The sequence below is a fragment of the Rattus rattus genome, chromosome 10, assembly GCF_011064425.1.
Source record: "Rattus rattus isolate New Zealand chromosome 10, Rrattus_CSIRO_v1, whole genome shotgun sequence".
Taxonomy (NCBI): Eukaryota; Metazoa; Chordata; class Mammalia; order Rodentia; family Muridae; genus Rattus; species Rattus rattus.
In genome coordinates, this window is record NC_046163.1 from 21,257,255 (window position 1) to 21,278,248 (window position 20,994).

A 20,994-nucleotide genomic window follows, 5' to 3' on the forward strand; every position below is an offset into this window, starting at 1 on the left:
ACTATTCGTGATTTCTTCCCTCAATTAAATGTATACATAAGCACATGGAGTCTCCCTGAGAAGGCTTCAGTCCTTAGACAAATTCTTCCTTGCATCAGTATAGCAAAGAGGTTTGTTTTTAGCAGTGCTGTTATTATTAAGGACTATTATTGATTTCTTAGCACAAATTGAGAATCTTCTCTTGCACTCCAATTTTCTATACCAAATAAATTAGTTCAATTCCTTTGTATTAAGCTTGACTTAAGCTCTCAGAGTGTGGGAAGTAGGATACCAGATCCATGGCCAAAATATATGAATAGCCCTAATTTGGAACTTGATAGGGTCCTTGTTTCTTCTCTGTAATCTCAGGATCCACACATCATACCCATTGCTCTCAGCCCCCCTTAGCTTCAACCTCCCACAAGAATGATCCACTATGTTCAGCTTTTTACGTTCACCAGCTTTCACAACAATCACCAAAGATTACGACTCACTCATATGACAGCCATAAAGCTTGCACTAAGGGCGTAAGAACCCAATAGTCAGGCTTATCATAGCAGTGATGGAGCTGCTGGAAGCATTTATCAATGCTCCTTCAAATGACGGAAATTTTTGCTGTTATTCTCTAGGGCTAGTTACTATTTTCACATGTATATATGCATTTTATTTATGGATTCATCTGTTTGTGACTGCCAAGATTTATAAGGTATTTAAGATATCATGAGTATAATATCATAGTAGTGGACGTGAGAGGCAATACGTGTCTTTGGAATGCTTATTTCAAATCAGAAATAGTTTTCCTGTGTCCCATAGTAATTTTACTTGTTTGGAAGAACTATCATACTATTCTTCATATTCTCTATGTTAATTTGTACTTATATTAAATTTGAACTTCAGGGATTTGGTTTTTGTTGTTATTATTTGTTTGTTTTCCCATATCCTCACCATCGTTTGCTTCACAATTTTAATAATAGACATTATTGCAGGGTTGAGGAGGTCTGAAATGTTGTGACTCAATTTAAATTTTACTGTTGTATAATATCGTCAATGTTATGTAACTTTCAATTATTTATATGCCATTTTTGAGAAATGTCTACACAGTATGTGTGTGTGTGTGTGTGTGTGTGTGTGTGAAAAATGCTTTGATGTTTTGTTTGACAATCACTGTTTCTTTGCTACACAGTTGGTGTTCCTTCCATATTTTAAATATTAAACCTATGTAAGATTAAGGATAAAGTATATTTTTAACCAACTTACAGCTCATTTCTTCTCTGTTCTCCTTTTTGTTAATAATTGTTTTAGTTGGATCTTATTTCATTTGTGTAATATTTCTTATTTTTACAACTGTGAGATTATATTCCCCAAATAATCATTTATTTCAGGCTATTTGTTTACAGTTGATCACATTTTTCTGTCTTTTCATTTGGCATGTTTCATTTAAAGTTTTCTTGCGCTTCCTAGGTAAGCGCTCTACCTCTGAGCTAAATCCCCAGCCCCTAAAGTTTTTATTTTAAGTTAATTTTAAGTAAAGTAATAGACAAGGTCTGTGGTGCTTAATCTTGGTTGTTGACTGAAGTGATTTGAAGCCATTGGGAAGCATATCCCTCAGTTATGTCTGTAAGGATAATCCCTCAGACTATTAACTGAGTAGCAAAGAGCCATTAGGAATGTGACTAGCACATTTCTCCTGGCTGAGGTCTTGAAATGAATAAAAAGGAACAGGTCAAACCTCACTGAGCATAAGCATTTGCCTTCTCTACTTCCTGACTGTGGATTCAATGTGAGCATATTCTTGTTTTCATGCCTTCTTACTCTAGGCACTTTCCATGATGGACTGTATCCCATCCCACCTAAAGAATAGATCAAAATCACTTTCCTTACTTAAGTTACTTTTGCCATTAAGTCTGCCAAACTAGCAGAAGAGCATTGAAGGTAGATATAATTCATTTTGAATTGGTGTGTGTGTGTATGTGTGTGTGTGTGTGTGTGTGTGTGTGTGTGTGTGTGTGTGTGTGTGTGTGTATGAAAGGATATCATCCTGCTGACACATTCCTGAAAAATCATTTGACATACACATTTCAGTTTCCTTCTTGACTATGAATTAGAGTTGTTTACTTCAATTTAGAACTGTTCCTATGAAATTTTTTTCAGATTCTTCTCCATCATTGTGTGCAAAGATGGTTCTCTTCATTGTCTTTCTATGCTCTCCCTCTCCTCCTTTTCTCTCCCCTGTTGCTTTGCAGTTATCTTAGGAAGGATATTTCTCTATTAATGTGCTACTAGGAAGTCATGTGAACATCATTTTCTCTCTACACTATAGGTAAATTGTTCAAAGATGTTAATGTGAACAGAATGTTGTCTTATTTTAAGATAAAACTTTATCCTTGTTTGTGTGCATATTTTTGCTTATATGCATAATTGTGTGTAAGTATATGTGTTTTTCTGTAGTGACTTTACAGACTAAGACTTCTCAGCAGCACAGAACACTGAATTTTATCAAATGGTTGTTTTCAGACAATGAAATGATGGTATGTTCTCATGTGCTCATTTGTGTAATTATGTTTATTGGCCCACTTCTGTATTGTGGGTAAAATATCCACTAGATGTGATGATATGTCATTTACATATGTCATTTAATCCAGTTTCCTAAGACTTTATTAACGGTTTTCATCTTTGTTCACATAGACATCATACTGCCACACTATTTCCTTACTGTGTTCTCTTCAAGCTCTAATAGAAGGGAGATGATGGCCTTTTAAGAAGGATGAAGCAAAGAAGTGCAGGCTGACAGGAACCGGATGTAGATCTCTCCTGAGAGACACAGCTAGAATAAAGCAAATACATAGGTGAATGCCATCATTAAACCACTGAACTGAGAACAGGACCCCCGTTGAAGGAATCTTAGAAAGGACTGAAAGAGCTTGAAGGGGCTCGTGACCCCATACGAACAACAATGCCAAGCAACCAGAGCTTCCAGGGACTAAGCCACTACCCAAAGACTATATACATGGACTGACCCTGGACTTTAACTGCAGAGGTAGCAATGAATAGCCTAGTAAGAGCACCAGTGGAAGGGAAAGCCCTTGGTCCTGCCAAGACTGACCCCCCAGTGAATGTGATTCTTGGGGGGAGGGCGGTAATGGGGGGAGGATGGGGAGGGGAACACCCATAGAGAAGGAGATGGGGAAGGGTTAGGGGGATGTTGGCCCAGAAACCGTGAAGGGGAATAAAAATCGAAACGTAAATAAGAAATACTCAAGTTAATAAAGATGAAAAAAATGGTTTGGAAATATTTATTGCTGTGGGATTTCTTGAAAGTGTTTGGGAAGGATTAATATTTTAATTCTTATCACCCTGAGCATGGAGGCAAAGTACTAAGATTTTTTTTTTTTTTGGATACTATTATTGACCAGATTTCTTTATTTTGGATCTGTTCAAAAATTTATTTTTTCATGATCCATGCTTTGTAAACTATCAATGTCTAAATATGTTAGTTATTTTTAGTAATTTTTGTATATAATTTGATACCACATTATTAATCTCCTTATACCCAACACTGATGTTGTATCAGGTTTAATGTTTCTTTCCTTATTTCTGATAGTATATTACATTTGAATCCTCTGCTTTAATCTAGCCACAGCTTTATTTTTTAATTTATGCACTTAAAAGTCCCTAACTTAGTTTTGTCATTTGTAAAATTTTATGGAATCTATTTGTTAGTTTATAGTATGATCAATAACACTTTCCCTTTACTCAGTTTGAATTTAATTTGCAATTGATAGATTTTTTTTAAACACAGAAGCTACAACTACATTCCATTCTCTTAGAACTGTAGTGTTCCTTACTCCTCTTTCTACTCACAGTGCCAAGATACAGTATCAACACAAGTGAGCAAACAGAATTAACTGCCACATGTTCTCATTCATGTGGAAAATACTTTATAAAAAAAAACCTATTCTCTAAATTATGTTTGCAAACTACAGTGTTATATTTTATATGCTATTTAAACTGTAATCAATCAGTAACTTCTTTTGCCATAAATCTTAAAGTATTGGCTAGCGTCTTACTACTAATTGCTGTTGAATTCATTATCCTGCATAATTTAAATAAATGTACTGGCCTTAAATGTTCTGTTTACTCTCTGCAACTATGTCCTCTCAGTAAATATCTTGTCTTGGTTTTTGTAGGAATGTCACACAAAGGTTATCAACTATTTTCTAGGGAATCCAAAGTATAAAAAGAAAATATATCATGAATGCACATGAAAGACTCACTGTTCAACAAGGAGACTGCCAATAGATGGCAATCAGTCGCATGCTGCTCATTGATTATATTAATATTCTTGGCTGGAGCAGTTCCTATAGAAACCAAATCATTTTTTTTCTCAAATCATTTTATTCTCATGTTGAAATGAATGTCATTCATTGAGGATTATAATTCTTTGTGGATCTTAGCTGTTATTTCTGGAATGTAAAATGAGAGCTCACAAAAAGATATTTTTGTTATAATATCGTTTAATTATGGTTCATGATTTTGTACAAAAGTAAATATCATTGTGAGAATGATATCATAGATAAGAAATTTTTTCTTGGTGATATTTTGTTCTAAAATATATTTTATTAGTAAAAGCTATGTGAAATGTTCATCTTATAAAGTAGAATTCTGGGCTGGAGAGATGGCTCAGTGGTTAAGAGCACTGACTGCTCTTCCAGAGGTCCTGAGTTCAAATCCTGGCAACCACATGGTGGCTCCCAACCATCTGTAATGCGATCTGATACCCTCTTCTGGTTTCTGAAGACAGCTACAGTGTACTTATATATAATAAATAAATAAATATTTAATAAATAAAGGAGAATTCTTTATCATGTTCTGTTATCTTTTGTTTACTCAAAAAGCCTTATCAAATTCCAGTATTTTCTATATTTAATGATGGTAGAGAAATGAAGCATTCAGAGATCAAATTTTTGTATTTAATAATGTTGAATATATTATTATTGGATAGATGTCAGCCATTATTAGATTGATATTCTGTAAATTGTTGTCACTTACACTGAATATTCTACCAAATACATTCTAGAAAAATAGCAGTTCTCAACTGGGAACCATGTCTAACTACTGGAGGCTGTCTCTTCCAGTTCCATCTCGCCACTGTTGGGCATTTCACCTAATGCCATTTCAACTGGGTCCCAGTAGTTTCTCACATCTCAGTTCTCTTGAACTTTCTAGAAATTCCCCCTGTCCCTTTACCCTCACTGCTGAATATTTGCATACACCTTCAAATTTTTTTTAACACAGAATTGTTCATGTGTAAATGAAATAAACGCAGGGACAAAAATGGAGCAGAGACTGAAAAGCCACTCAGTGACCTGACCAAATTGGGATACATCCCATGCATACCAAATCCCGACAGTATTACTGAGGTTCTATTGTTCAGGCAGACAGGAGTTGGCATGCTGTCCTCTGAGAGACTGTACCAGCAACTGACAATTGTATGCTGATAATTATACCCCAAAAGGTGGTCAGGGACCAATACAGAAGAATTAGAGGAAGGACTGAAGAAGCTAAGGGAGATTGCAACCCCATAGGAGAACAAAAGTGCCAACTAAATGGGTAAGGGTGAGGTGGATGTGGAGTGGGTAGTCCATTGGGGCAGGACCCTCTTAGAGCTAGAGTCTGTTAGGAGGTGGAGAACTCATGGAGGGGGAGCAGGAAGGAGAGCAACTGTTGGAACAGACATAAATAAAATAATTTAATAAAAAATCCTCATATTTAAAAAGTAAGAACATTTCTTAGTGAGAAAAGAAATTTCCCTTCCTTGGTCAGATACGTTCAATAGACACCCCAAATACCATAGATAGTGACTTTGCCCTTGGTTGCCTCCTACAACTTGATGGCAATATCTTATTGTTGAGTATACAACAAGATTTGGACAATAGTCTTAGAGGAACCCAGCTGTAATCAATCTGGAAATATTCTCCCTGAGCACCAGCTCTATAGTATCCAAAGGTAGTATAGATACTGTCATTGGATAAAAGCAGTCAATAGTATAAGCCAGTAATAAAGCCCCTGAACTACAGCATAATCAGCATGAGAAGACATATTCAAGGATACAATAGTGGCACTTATGGAATGAACTAATAATTCATAATGGGACTTAAGGCCCATTGGATAGAAGGGAATTCATGTGTGATATTGTTAACCTAGTCAAGTAAGTGCTCCTGTATACTGCAAAAAGAAGCGTCTTTCAGTAAGGCTTGAGAATTGCACTTACTTGTACTTTAAAGGATTCATGTTTAGAATGAAGTTGTAATTATATTGATTTAGAAGATGTGCAACCATCAAAACAATCATCCACTGTGATCAAGTAGGCTTCATCCCAGGCATGCAGGGATGGTTTAATATATGGAAAACCATCAACATGATCCATTATATAAACAAACTGAAAGAACAAAACCACATGATCATTTCATTAGATGCTGAGAAAGCATTTGACAAAATTCAACACCCCTTCATGATAAAAGTCCTGGAAAGAATAGGAATTCAAGGCCCATACCTAAACATAGTAAAAGCCATATACAGCAAACCAGTTGCTAACATTAAACTAAATGGAGAGAAACTTGAAGCAATCCCACTAAAATCAGGGACTAGACAAGGCTGCCCACTCTCTCCCTACTTATTCAATATAGTTCTTGAAGTTCTAGCCAGAGCAATCAGACAACAAAAAGGAGGTCAAGGGATACAGATCGGAAAAGAAGAAGTCAAAATATCACTATTTGCAGATGATATGATAGTATATTTAAATGATTCCAAAAGTTCCACCAGAGAACTACTAAAGCTGATAGACAACTTCAGCAAAGTGGCTGGGTATAAAATTAACTCAAATAAATCAGTAGCCTTCCTCTACACAAAAGAGAAACAAGCCGAGAAAGAAATTAGGAAACGACACCCTTCATAATAGACCCAAATAATATAAAGTACCTCGGTGTGACTTAAACCAAGCAAGTGAAAGATCTGTATGATAAGAACTTCAAGCCTCTGAAGAAAGAAATTGAAGAAGAGCTCAGAAGATGGAAAGATCTCCCATGCTCATGGATTGGCAGGATTAATATAGTAAAAATGGCCATTTTACCAAAAGCGATCTACAGATTCAATGCAATCCCCATCAAAACACCAATCAAATTCTTCAAAGAGTTAGACAGAACAATTTGCAAATTCATCTGGAATAACAAAAAACCCAGGATAGCTAAAACTATCCTCAACAAGAAAAGGACTTCTGGGGGAATCACTATCCCTGAACTCAAGCAGTATTACAGAGCAATAGTGCTAAAAACTGCATGGTATTGGTACAGGACAGGCAGATAGACCAGTGGAATAGAATTGAAGACCCAGAAATGAATCCACACACATATGGTCACTTGATTCTTGATGAAGGAGCCAAAACCATCCAATAGAAAAAAGATAGCCTTTTCAGCAAATGGTGCTGGTTCAACTGGAGGTCAGCATGTAGAAGAATGGAGATTGATCCACTCTTATCACCCTGTACAAAGCTTAAGTCCAAGTGGATCAAGGACCTCCACATCAAACCAGATACACTCAAACTAATAGAAGAAAAACTAGGGAAGCATCTGGAACACATGGGCACTGGAAAAAATTTCCTGAACAAAACACCAATGGCTTACGCTCTAAGATCAAGAATCGAAAAATGGGATCTCATAAAATTGCAAAGCTTCTGTAAGGCAAAGGACACTGTGGATAGGAAAAAACTGCAACCAACAGATTGGGAAAAGATGTTTACCAATCCTACAACAGATAGAGGCCTTATATCCAAATTATACAAAGAACTCAAAAAGTTAGACCGCAGGGAGACAAATAACCCTATTAAAAAATGGGGTTCAGAGCTAAACAAAGAATTCACAGCTGAGGAATGCCGAATGGCTGAGAAACACCTAAAGAAATGTTCAACATCTTTAGTCATCAGGGAAATGCAAATCAAACAACCCTGAGATTTCACCTCACACCAGTGAGAATGGCTAAGATCAAAAACTCAGGTGACAGCAGATGCTGGCGAGGATGTGGAGAAAGAGGAACACTCCTCCATTGTTGGTTGGATTGCAGACTGGTACAACCATTTTGGAAATCAGTCTGGAGGTTCCTCAGAAAATTAGACATTGAACTGCCTGAGGATCTAGTTATACCTCTCTTGGGCATATACCCACAAGATGCCCCAACATATAAAAAAGACACGTGCTCCACTATGTTCATAGCAGCCTTATTTATAATAGCCAGAAGCTGGAAAGAACCCAGATGCCCTTCAACAGAGGAATGGATACAGAAAATGTGGTACATCTACACAATGGAATATTACTCAGCTATCAAAAACAATGACTTTATGAAATTAGAGGCAAATGGTTGGAACTGGAAAATATCATCCTGAGTGAGGTAACCCAATCACAGAAAAACACACATGGTATGCACTCATTGATAAGTGGCTATTAGCCCAAATGCTTGAATTACCCTAGATTCCTAGAACACATGAAACTCAAGACAGATGATCAAAATGTGAATGCTTCACTCCTTCTTTAAAAGGGGAAGAAGATTACCCTTGGCAGGGAAAAGGGAGGCAAAGTTTAGAACAGAGGCAGAAGGAACACCCATTCAGAGCCTGCCCCACATGTGGTCCATACATATACAGCCACCCAATTAGACAAGATGGATAAAGCAAAGAAGTACAGGCCGATAGGAGCCGGATGTAGATCTCTCCCAAGAGACACAGCCAGAATACAGTAAACACAGAGGCGTATGCCAGCAGCAAACCACTGAACTGAGAATAGGACCCCCGTTGAAGGAATCAGAGAAAGAACTGGAATATCTTGAAGGGGCTTGAGACCCCATATGAACAACAATGCCAAGCAACCACAGCTTCCAGGGACTAAGCCACTTACCTAAAGACTATACATGGACTGACCCTGGACTCTGACCTCATAGGTAGCATTGAATATCCTAGTAAGATCATCAGTGTAAGGGGAAGCCCTGGGTCCTGCTAAGACTGAACGTGATTGTTGGGGGGAGGGTGGCAATGGGGGGAGGATGGGAGGGAACACTCTTAAAGAAGGGGAGGGGAGGGATTAGGGGATGTTGGCCAGGAAACCGGAAAGGCATAACACTCAAAAATGTAAATAAGAAATACTCAAGTTAAAAAATAAAACAAAACAAACAAACAAACAAACAAACAAACAAAAAACCAAGATGTGCAACAGTCCATGGCCTCCTCAGACAGGAGTAGTTGACAGACAAAATCAAACAAACACACATCTAGTGAATGCATGTAAAACAGTGAATCGTGGTACAATCATACAATGTTAACCTATAATTCCTAGAACCAAGGCTTGGGAAACAACATGAAAAAGGATACAGAAGATTATATTAGTCACAGAATCAGATTTTCTGAAGAGAGATAGTGTTATTATAGACAGATGCACTCACGAAACCTTAATATGTTGGCTCTGAAAAAGTAACAACAATAACAGCACAGGCTGATATCCTGACGTGGATGTTGGAAATTTAATGAGACCTCACCATTAAATGATAACCTGCAAAATAATAATTAATGGTTGTTGAGAGAGAACGAGAACGACTCTTCCCTATAAATGGGCTTCTAATATGTTATTCAATCCCAAGTGGTCAGCACTAAATATTACACAGATGAGCAACACTTACTGTACTCAGCAGGTTGTACTTCTACATAGTATAGTATAAAACATGTGTGTGTGTGTGTGTGTGTGTGTGTGGTGTATAATAAAGATGTTGAGATCACAAGGTCACAATGTTGAGAGGGAGCATAGGAACATTGGAGAAGCTAGAGTGGGGGAGAGTTAGATGGATATGATGCAAATAGAGTATTCAGATATAAAACATAAAAAAAGATTAAATATTTAAGAAAGATTTACTTTTTTTTTAGTATGCCTGTTGAGGCAGTCTGGTTGGTATGTCCAAGAATGCACAGGTACCTGTTGAAAGCTAAAGATATCAGATGCCACTATAGCTGGAGTTATCAAAATGAACTGTAAGCTACCCCATGTGCATGCTTGGAACTTAACTTGGTTCTTAGGCAGAGCAGTATATGTTTTTAATTCATAAGAGTACTATACTCAGAGCCAAGTTTGTTGTTGTACTTTGGTTTGCTTTTGTTTGGATCCTATTTAATTTAGATTCTTCCAAGTACTCCAGTATCAAACTTGTAGTATGTGGCCATGAATTCTTAATTGAATACTAATAGAAATCAACTTGTTAAAAAACAGAATTTTAATCATTATTAAAATACATTTAGCTTTTTTTGCAAGTAGAAATGGTATCATTACTGAAAACTAGTCTGAGTTACTATTTAAAGGGTTCCTTGGGATGTTGGCAGGTTCTTCTTTTTTTATATATATTTATTTAATTTTTATTATTCTTTAATCTATTTTACAGTTCAGACTTTATCCCCCTTCCAGTCTACTCTCCTACTGTTCCATATCCCACACCTCCTTGCACCCCACCCCCGTATCTCCAAGAGGATGTCTCCATCCTCACCCCCACCCCACCAGACCTCCCTACACCCTGGAGCCACAAATCTCTCCAGGGTCAGGTGCATCATCTCTGACTGCATCCAGACCCTGCAGTCCTCTGCTATACATGTGTTTGGGGCCTCATATTAGCTGGTATATGGTGCCTGGTTGGTGGCTCAGTGTGTGAGAGATACCAGGGATCCAGGTTAGCTGTCACTGCTGGTCCTCCTATAGGGTCGCCCTCCTCCTCAACTTCCTCCAGCTTTTCCCTAATTCAATCACAAGGGTCAGCAGCTCCTGTCCACTGGTTGGGTGTAAATATCTGCATCTGACTCTTTCAGCTGCTTGTTGAGCCTTTTAGAAGGCAGTCATGATAGACCCGTTTGTAAGCACACCATAGCATCAGTAATAGGGTCAGGCCTTGGGGCCTCCCCCTGAGCTGGATCCCAAGTTGGGCTCTTCTCCATTTTTGGTCCCTGCAGTTCTTTTAGACAGGAACAATTCTGGGTAAGAGTGTTTGACTGTGGGATGGCAACCCCATCCCTCTACTTGATGCCCTGGCAGGTTCTTCTTTACATATTATTTAGAATGATTTAGAACCAGCACTGTCATTAATGTGTTTTGTATTTGAGAAATGTATCATGACTATCAATGAACCTTATCTTTATTAAGTTTCTGATTTTTGTTTTACTATACTGAAATTAATGTCTAATTTTCAACTGGTGATTCACATGGCATCTAACAGAAAAGCAGTGATATTTTACACACATCAATACTATCATAATATTAATTCATTATTCATATATTCCAGTTCATATGATAGATTTTTGAGCACTTATAATGCATGACATATATTTGTATACCTTGGTATTATCAAATGTCCACTCTGTGTGGCACTTACTTTCTAGTTGAGAAGACAGATATTAATACTACCATGACATAAAGTATTATCATGCCTAAATATAAATAGAGATGAGAAGATGATAGGTATGGAAAAGGAGCACAGTGAGATGAGCAATCATAAAAAGAAAGTCAGAATAGCCTTATAGAGGATAAATTTGTCATGTGGGTAAATACGTTGAAGGACTGAGTCTATAGATTCAAAGGAAAATTATTCTGTAAGTAGAGACATCAACATGAGACAATGAACTTTTTTGAGAATGTGTTCACATTCTTTGAGGGGGATTAAAGACAGAGAGACAAAGAGACACACACACACACAAAGAGAGAGAGAGAAAGAGAGAGAAAGGGAGCATTGACTTATTGAAGGAGATGAGACCAAATAATTAAAATAGTTGAGCAGATTTTCTTCCCTCACAAAAGTAGAAAGACCGTTCTATATGTAAGATTTCAAACATGCAAAATGAAAGAATAATTTGCTGAAATGATTTCACAGCTACTTTGTATTAGCATGACAGAAAAGAATCTTAAAGCTTGAGTTTTGAGTGTCTCTCAAACCACTTAATACCTGATTGTTTACTTTTTTAATGTACATGTGCATGTGTGTGGCACACGCATGTGTCTGCGTGAAGGCCAGAAAGAGATATTTGATACCTTCCTTTATAATTTTCTATTTTTGGTTTTGAATAAATATAGAGCCCACCAAATTGGTAATACTATGTATCTGTCCACGTGTCTCTACTCTCCTTAAGCTAAAATTACAGGCAGGAGCCATTGTACTCAGGTTTTTATGTGGGTAGTAGGCATTCAAACTCCAATAGTGATAGCATTCACGTTACCAAATGAGGTGTCTCCATGCTCCTTTCTAACTCTATTTTTAAGGTAAGAATTTTGTATGATTCTTAAAGCATAATCAATAGCAGTAAAAAAACATGGGTCACATGACAGCACACTACATTGTTTGATCTATAAAAACTACCGAATGTAAAAATATTTTGTTAATATTTACTTGTTAACTTTTTAATCATTTTCATCCATGAAATGTAGAGGGCAAGTGGCCTTAGGATACACTGAAAGGATCTGATAAAAATTCTTTCCCTGGGTGCTATAAAGAGCAGATGTTATTTATGAAGACACTGGTTGTTAAGAAGATTACTCTGACTTCTGACTTGAGAAATCTTCAGACTGAGATCAGAGGCTCACATGTGGGTTATCAAAGAAGCATACAAGGATGCATTAAATGTGAGAGTAAAATTATCTCTTTAAATATTTTTAGACTTATTTACTATTTTATATGTTTGAATTTTTTGACCTGGATATTTATGCCTGTTGTCCATACAGGTGAGAAATGTATGTTTAATCCTGGAACTGGAGTCATGAATGGCCATGTGGGCACTTGGAGTCTTAGGCTTCTGAGGTGCTCTTAACCACTGAGTCATTTCTCCAGCCCTGAATAATATGTTTCAGAGGAAATAAATTAAAAAGTAATAATTAATTATCCTGCATTAGTTTGCAAGCTTAAGTCAACTGATACATAAAGCCACAATCTTCAACAACCACTGTATCTTTCTACTTGAAGAACAAGAATTCTTTAGCTACAAACTGCATTCAATGTTCTTTCCCATCTCATGCTATTTCTATATTTATTTCTCAATACTTAAATATGAATCCAAATCACTTGAGAGTTCATTAAGTACCAATTGCTGCATCTGAAACCACTGATATTTAATTACTGCTGCCTGGAGAGTGGCCTGGTATTCTGTTTCTCACCAGCTCATGGTGATGGTACTACAGCTGGTGTTCGCACTAAAAGCCATCTGGACAGTGAGTGCTCTACTGTCCATAATGTTTATATGAAATTTTATGCACTCCCTGAGTAATTATCTAATGTAGTCCTTTAATGTTTTAAATGGACTATGGTTTAAATATCCATGACAGATCTCAAACATTAAAAAGGAAAAAAAAAGAAAGAAAAAGCTTTGAGTTTATTATCAAAGTGAGGACTGGCTTGGTCCCTTTTAAAATGGAGCACAGTACCTTAAAAGGACATGTGCAATGACAATGATAATTTTATAGGAATCAGATCATATGGGCTGCAGACAGCTTCTGCCAAGTAGTAAGGGGCTTCACATTCAAGTAGTATGTTAGAACTGTGGTGTAAGGTTAACAGGTGTATGAGGAGCTAACTTGTTCTTTTCTTAAAGTTCTAATAATGCATAAAAGGGGAGACTACATTAAGAATGTCTGTAAATAAGGAGAATACACAGGATGTAGACAAGATCTGGAGGCAAAAGTGAAGAGAGGCAGTCCTACTACACAATGCATTTGCACATGTCATCACGACTAACTGCTAGTCGTATTGTTCTCTGTAAATTGTACCAATTATTCTCTTTTTATTTATTTTATTCACATTCACTAATTAATTTTTAAAGCTAACCTTTATATCTCATGTCACAGCAGTCACACTGAGACGTATTTAACCCAGACATCTTTCTCGAGGGTTCTCTGGCTTCCTCTCCTTGACATTTTGCTAAATTTCCCACTTACTAATTTTAGTGGTACTATTAAAAATCCTTAAAGAAAATTATTCCTAAAAATACTCTCTGAAATAAATTATGTTAGAGTTAGGGGATGGCAGAGGTGCTCCCTGCACTGGTGGAGCAATTGAGTTCAGTTCCTAACACCCATATCAGCTGCTCAGTGTTATCTATAATTCTATAATTCTGGCTTCAGAAAATCTAAAGACTTCTCCTTGTCTCTCAGGGAACCCACCTGCATACACATGTACATGGTAGCATCAGACACACACATTAAAAAGGGAAAGTTTATACTAAGTAAATAGCTACATATATCCTTTAATAGCTGTATTCTCTAGAGTTGTCCTGAAGACAATTTAATTCTCTTTACCCTTCTGGTGTCCTAGATGACACTGAAATATATTAATATCTTGTCTGAACTTGAAGTCTCTACTGGGCTTCTAAAATTCTTACATCTAAAGGCTACTGATGAAAATGTCATATTAGTAAATACTCCTATACCAAGATTTTATTAATGATCAGGATGCTAGGAATGTTTAAATGATTTTTTATTTTTATTCCTTATTTCTCTCACTTATTGGCTTCTTTAAGCATTTTCTACTTAAAGAAAGAGATGATAAATATTCACAAAATTTTAAGCTAATTAGGAGTGATTTTTTATCACTATTAAGAATCTGAATGCTTAATCAATCTTTATACTTAAATCTTTAACAAAATCTTATTAACAGTGACATATATGCTGTTTATATGAAAACTGTGCCTTCTGGCTGAAAATCTTACATATATGTATATATTAATTTACATATTCTATCATATATTTCATCCCAACCATTTCCCCTCCCACTCTTCCTTCAATTCCCTCCCCCACCTCCTATCTCCTCAGATCCAGTTTTCTGTTTCCCTTCAGAAAAAAGCAGACCACTGAGGTACTTTGGTTTAATATGGCATAACAAGTTAAAAATAAGACTAGACATATGTCTTCATATCAAGGCTGGATGAGGCAAACCCAAGAGAACAAAAGAGTCAGAGACAATCACACTCCTACTATGAGGGGTTTTACAAGAACACCAAGCTACACATCCCTAACATATACACAGAGGACTTAGACCCATATACCCTCCCTGATGTTCTCTTCAGTCCTTGTGAGCCCTTTTTTCTGTGGATCCTGTTCTTATGGTATCCTCTACCACTCTGACTCTTACAGTCCTTTCAATCACTCTTTTGTGCTGTTCCCTGAGCTCTGCTTAATCTTTGGCTATGGAACTCTGCATCTTTTCCCATTAGCTGCTAATAAAGCTATTTGATTATTGGATGAGGCTCTAGTCTGTGTGCATAGCAGAATATCATTAAGTATTATTTTATTGCCATTTTTCCCCCAGTCATGTTTCATTCTCCCTAAGCTCCAGACCATTCAGGCAGCATCAAGTGTGGGCACCCACTTCTAGTGTTGATCTCAAGATAGCTCAGTCATTAGTTGATTCTCTCACAAGTTCTGTGCCACATTTACAAAAGCACATCATTAAGGCAAGACAAACATTAGAATGAAGGTTTTGTCCAAATGCTGATATCCCAATACTACCATTGGAAGCCTTGCCTAGCTACAGAAGATTGCCAGTAAAGGCTCCATATCTCTCATTGCTAGGAGTCTTCACTTGGGTCACCCTCATAGATTTGAGGGAGTGTTCATTGCCCTAGGTTCCCAAATTGCCCCCTAAGTATCCCCAATCCCAGTTGTTTCTCCCAGTACTCCCCCCAGTTCTCCCATTCCTCCTGTTCCCATGACAACCTGCCCTCCAGTTCACCATGATATCTATTCTATTTTCCCTTCCAAGGAATGTCCATTGCCCACCCCGTTGTGCTCTCCTTGTTACTCTCCTTGCTGGGTCTGGGGACTGTACTATGTTTCTCACTTACTTAAAAGCTAATATTCACTTATAAGTGAATACAGAGCATGCTAGTCTGTCTGGTTCTATGCTGCCTAGCTCAGGATCATTGTTTTCTAGTTCTATCCATTTGGCTGAAATTGTAATAATGTCAGTTTGTAAAAAGCTAGGTAATATTCCATTGTGTAAATGCATCACATTTTTAAAATTTCACTCTTCAGTTGAGAAACATCTCAGTTGTTTGTGACAGGTTATTGTGAATAAAGTTGCTGTGCACATAGTTGAATAAATGCTTTTATGGTTGGATAGAGTTTATTTTGCTTATATGCCCAAGTGTAGTATAACTGTGTCTCAAAATATGTTTATTGCCAATTTTCTGAGGAAATGCTATGGTAATTTTCCAATGTCCCTGTATATGTTTGCCCTTCTACCAGTATTGGTGGAGTGTTCCCCTTGTTCCACATCCTCAACAACAAGAGCTGTGACTAATGTTTTGATCTTAGCCTTTCAAAGAAGCATAATACGAAGTTTTGATTTTTGTTCCCCAGATGGCTGAGGATGTTGAACATTTTTATAAGTATTTCTCTGCCATCTGGGGTTCCTCTGATGAGAGTTTTTGTTTAGATTTCAATTCAAGTTTTAATTGGATTGTTCTGTTTATTTATGTGTAGTTTATGAGTTCTTCCTATATTTTGAATATTACCTGTCAGATGTGCAGTTGATGGAAAACTATTCTCTTTTTATTGGCTACAATTTTGTACTTTGATGGTTTCCTTTGCATTGCAGAAGCTTTTCAGTTTCATGATGTCCAATTCATTAATCAACAGCCAATCCATGAACTATGGGTATTTTGTTAAGAAACTTGTCTCAGAGACTCCTGGCCCGACCAGAGATCACACCAACTGTCCAAACTCCAGAGAGTTATTCTTTACCATTTCAGTCACACCAACCCTATTCTTAATATATCCCCATCACTGTGTCCCAGCTACCCAACTTGGGCGGAGATTCACTGCTAGGCCTGATACAACACTGCCTACAGGCCACAGTACTCCAGGCCACAAAGACCAGAAGACCACAAAGAGAAAACAGAAACCAAGGAACAAAACACTCATGAAACAGTGACAAATCCAGAAATCAGCATGAAGCCCTAAAAATCGCCCCAAACCCTGGTGCCTAGACACCTGCATAAGAACACAACCAACAACTGCCAATGAAATATGTCTCCAGTAGATTCCAGCAAGATAGGATATAATTCATTACAGCAAGATGGCTACAACAAGAAAGTTACAACAGAGCTAAAACACAAGAAAAATACCTTAAAACCAACCATAGTGAAGATGGTATGGGTCCTTTAAGAGAAAATGTATAAATTCCTTAAAAAACAGTTCAATGACACAAATAAAACTATTCAAGAGCTAAAAATATAGAAATAGAAACAATAAAGAAAACACAAATTCTGGAAATTCTAGAAATGAAAAATTTATATAAATAAACAGGAGTTACAGACTCAAGCATCACCAACGGAGTACAAGAGATGGAAGAGAAAAATTTCAGTTGTTAAAGACTAAATAAAAAAAATAGATGCATCAGTCAAAGAAAATGCTTAATCTAAAACATTATTGCAGAGAACATCAAGGAAGTATTACACACTATGAAAAGCCAAAACATAAGAAAAATAGAAATACAAGAAAGTGAAGATTTCTAGATCAATGGACCAGAAAATATTTTCAATAGAATCATACTAGAAAATAATGCTTAACCTAAAGAAAGAGATACCTATAAAGGTACAGGAGGCTTATCAAAAGCCATATAGTTTGGACCAGAATAAAAGTCTCTTTCCACATGATAATTAAGAATCTCAGCATGTAGAACAACAACAACAAAAATAATAAGTTTCCAAGGGGGAAAAAAGCAAATAACATATAAATGCAATCCTATTAATATACCATTCAACTCTTCGATGGATACTTTAAAGGCAGAAGGGGCTGGACAAATGTCCTGCAGGCTCTAAGAAAGTGCACATGCCAGCCCAGCAGCCTTATTTATAATAGCCAGAAGCTGGAAAGAACCCAGATGCCCTTCAACAGAGGAATGGATACAGAAAATGTGGTACATCTACACAATGGAATATTACTCAGCTATCGAAAACACGACTTTATGAAATTCGTAGGCAAATGGTTGGAACTGGAAAATATCATCCTGAGTGAGCTAACCCAATCACAGAAAGACATACATGGTATGCACTCATTGATAAGTGGCTATTAGCCCAAATGCTTGAATTACCCTAGATGCCTAGAACACATGAACATCAAGACGGATGATCAAAATGTGAATGCTTCACTCCTTCTTTAAAAGGGGAACAAGAATACCCTTGGCAGGGAAGAGAGAGGCAAAGATTAAAACAGAGACTGAAGGGACACCCATTCAGAGCCTGCCCCACATGTGGCCCATATATATACAGCCACCCAATTAGACAAGATGGATAAAGCAAAGAAGTGCAGAAGTGTAGATCACTCCTGAGAGACACAGCCAGAATACAGCAAATACAGAGGCGAATGCCAGCAGCAAACCACTGAACTGAGAATAGGACCCCCGTTGAAGGAATCAGAGAAAGAACTGGAATATCTTGAAGGGGCTCAAGACCCCATATGTACAACAATGCCAAGCAACCAGAGCTTCCAGGGACTAAGCCACTACCTAAAGACTATACATGGACTGACCCTGACTCTGACCTCATAGGTAGCAATGAATATCCTAGTAAGAGCACCAGTGGAAGGGGAAGCCCTGGGTCCTGCTAAGACTGAACCCCCAGTGAACTAGACTGTTGGGGAGGGCGCAATGGGGATGGTGGGGAGGGGAACACCCATAAGGAAGGGGAGGGGGGAGGGGGAAGTTTGCCCGGAAACCGGAAAAGGGAATAACACTCGAAATATAAATAAGAAATACTCAAGTTAATAATAAAAAAAAAAGCTTTAATCATTGTATATGTAGGAAGAAAGATATTACACTATAAATTCAAACTTAAATAATATCTATTCACAAATCCTACCCTACAAAAGTTCATGGAATGAAAATCCAAGAATGCTATCCATACCTATAAAAGCACAGGAAATAAATAATTGTACACTAGCAGAGCCAAAGATAGAAATACACATACACTCAGACCACCACCACTACCACCACCACTCCCACCAATACCACCACCACCAATACTACTACCACCACCACCAACATCACCACCATCACCAACATCACCACCACCACCAACATCACCACCACCATCAACAAAACAGGAATTAACAATCATTTGTTATTTATATGTCTGAATACCCAAAAATCAAAAACCAAAAGAAAAGAAGCACATCTACACATGCATACATTTCACACTCTTACTTCTAACAGTTGTTTAGAATATATGTGCATGTATTTGTCATAGGTTTGTCAAAAATTATGAATTTATTCAGCTAAAAGTTGAATATTGCATATATTTGCTATATTAAGACACATATCCTATGTTTAGTTTAAAATATGTTTATGATTAGATAACTCTTCATGACATTTTTTATTGAAAATAGATTCTGTTCTAATATAATATGTCCTGATTATTTTTTCTCTCCTTCATCGCCTTGACTTCTATTCCTCTTCCCCTACACTCTGGCATTACTCCATTTTTGTCTCTCATTATAAAAGAACAGGCTTCTAAGAGATAACAACCAAATATGACAAAATAAACTCTAAGATGAAAGAAGAACTACCGTATTGATATTGGACTTTGCAAACCAACAGGAAGAAGAGAATACTAAGAGCAGGCATAAAAGCTGAATGAACTTTTCTTGACTTTTGTCCCTACATCCATCCTCCTCCTTTTTTTTTTTTTGATATTTTCTTTATATACATTTCAAATGTTATTCTCTTTCCTGGTTTCCCTTTTGGGAAACCCGCATCCCATTCCCCCACCCCTGCATTCATGGGGGTGCTCCCCCAGCCATCCACCTACTCCCTTCCAACTCCCCCCAGCTCGACCCCGGCATTGACTTACACTGCTGCATAGAGCCTTCACAGGACTAAGGGCCTCTCTTAGCATTAATACATGACAAGGTCCCTCCTCTGCTACATATGCTGCTGGAGCCATGGATAACTCCATGTGTACTCCTTGGTTGGTTGTTTAGTCCCTTGGAGCTCTGGGGTACCTGATTGGTTAATAATGTTGTTCTTCCTATAAGGATACAAACCCCTCAGTTACCTCAGTACTTTCTCTAACACTTCCATTAGGAACTCCATTTTAGTTCAATGGTTGGCTGACAGCATCATCCTCTGTATTTGTCAGCATCTGCAGAGCATCTTAGGAGACAGCTATATCAGACTTCTGTCAGTATGTACTTCTTGGCAACTCCAATAGTGACTGGGTTTGGTGACTGCATGTGGGATGGATCCCAGTGAGTATCATTCTGGTTGTCCTTTCCTTCAGTCACTGTTTCACATTTTGTCTGCATATATCCTCCTGTGAGTATTTTATTACCCTTTCAGAGAAAGACTGAAGCTTCCACACTTTGGTCTTTCTTCTTGAGCTTCATGTGACCTGTATATAGTTCTTTGATACCCTAGCTTTTGGTTTAATAGCCAATTGAGTACATATTATGTATACTCTTTTGTGATTGGGTTACCTCATTCATAATGATATTTTCTAGTTCCATCCATTTGCCTAAGAAATAATAATGAAGTCATTTTTTAAATAACTGAGTAGTGCTCCATTGTGTAAGTGTAACACATTGTCTGTATCTCTTCTTCTATTGAAGGGCATCTGTGTCCTTGCACTTTCTGGCTATAATAAATAAGCCCGCTATGAACATAGAAGAACATGTGTCCTTATTATATATTAGAGCATTTTGGGGTTTATGCACAGGAGTGGTGTAACTGTCTCCTCAGGTAGTACAATGAGCAACTGCGAGACTGAATTTCAGAGAGGCAACGAGGAATATTTCTCTTTTTCCACATACTTGCCAGCTTCTGTTGTCCCTTGAGTTTTTGATCTTAGCCATTCTGACTGCTGTGAGGTGGAACCTCAGAGTTGTTTTGATTTGAATTTCGTTGATAACTAAGGATGTTGAACATTTCTTCAGGTGCTTTGCAGCCATTCGATATTCCTCAGTT

The 20,994-nt window shown here is 37.4% G+C and overlaps 1 pseudogene; it reads right to left on the bottom strand.

Moving 5' to 3' along the window:
- Window positions 1–20,994, bottom strand: part of LOC116911596 — a 159,066-nt pseudogene that overhangs the window by 112,209 nt on the left and 25,863 nt on the right.